This window comes from Myotis brandtii, unplaced genomic scaffold (genome assembly GCF_000412655.1).
Source record: "Myotis brandtii unplaced genomic scaffold, ASM41265v1 scaffold74, whole genome shotgun sequence".
Classification (NCBI taxonomy): Eukaryota; Metazoa; Chordata; class Mammalia; order Chiroptera; family Vespertilionidae; genus Myotis; species Myotis brandtii.
The window spans coordinates 1749189-1749504 of NW_005370944.1; positions in this window are offsets into that span (position 1 = coordinate 1749189).

Here is a 316-nt window from a genome sequence, read left to right on the forward strand (position 1 = left end):
CTGTAGGCTTCAGGGACTTTCCCAACCCCCTACTTTTTTTTCTCTCTCTCCCTGTGACCTGGAGGGGCATTAGGGCGTACAGAGTTTCCCATCTACTCGGCTACACGTTCTACGTTCTATGAAAGCCCAGGTACCTGGCCAGGAATTCTCTTCTACTCCACAGGAAAGGTCTCGGGGTGACGCCCTTGGAACCTTTTCTCGTCTCTCTCTCTCTCTCTCTCTCTCTCTCTCTCTCTCTCTCTCGCTACAGGTTGGCTGAGGGAACAGGAGGACGCTCCTTGCTCCCTCCCCAACTTCCGCTCGCCCTTCCCTCCAG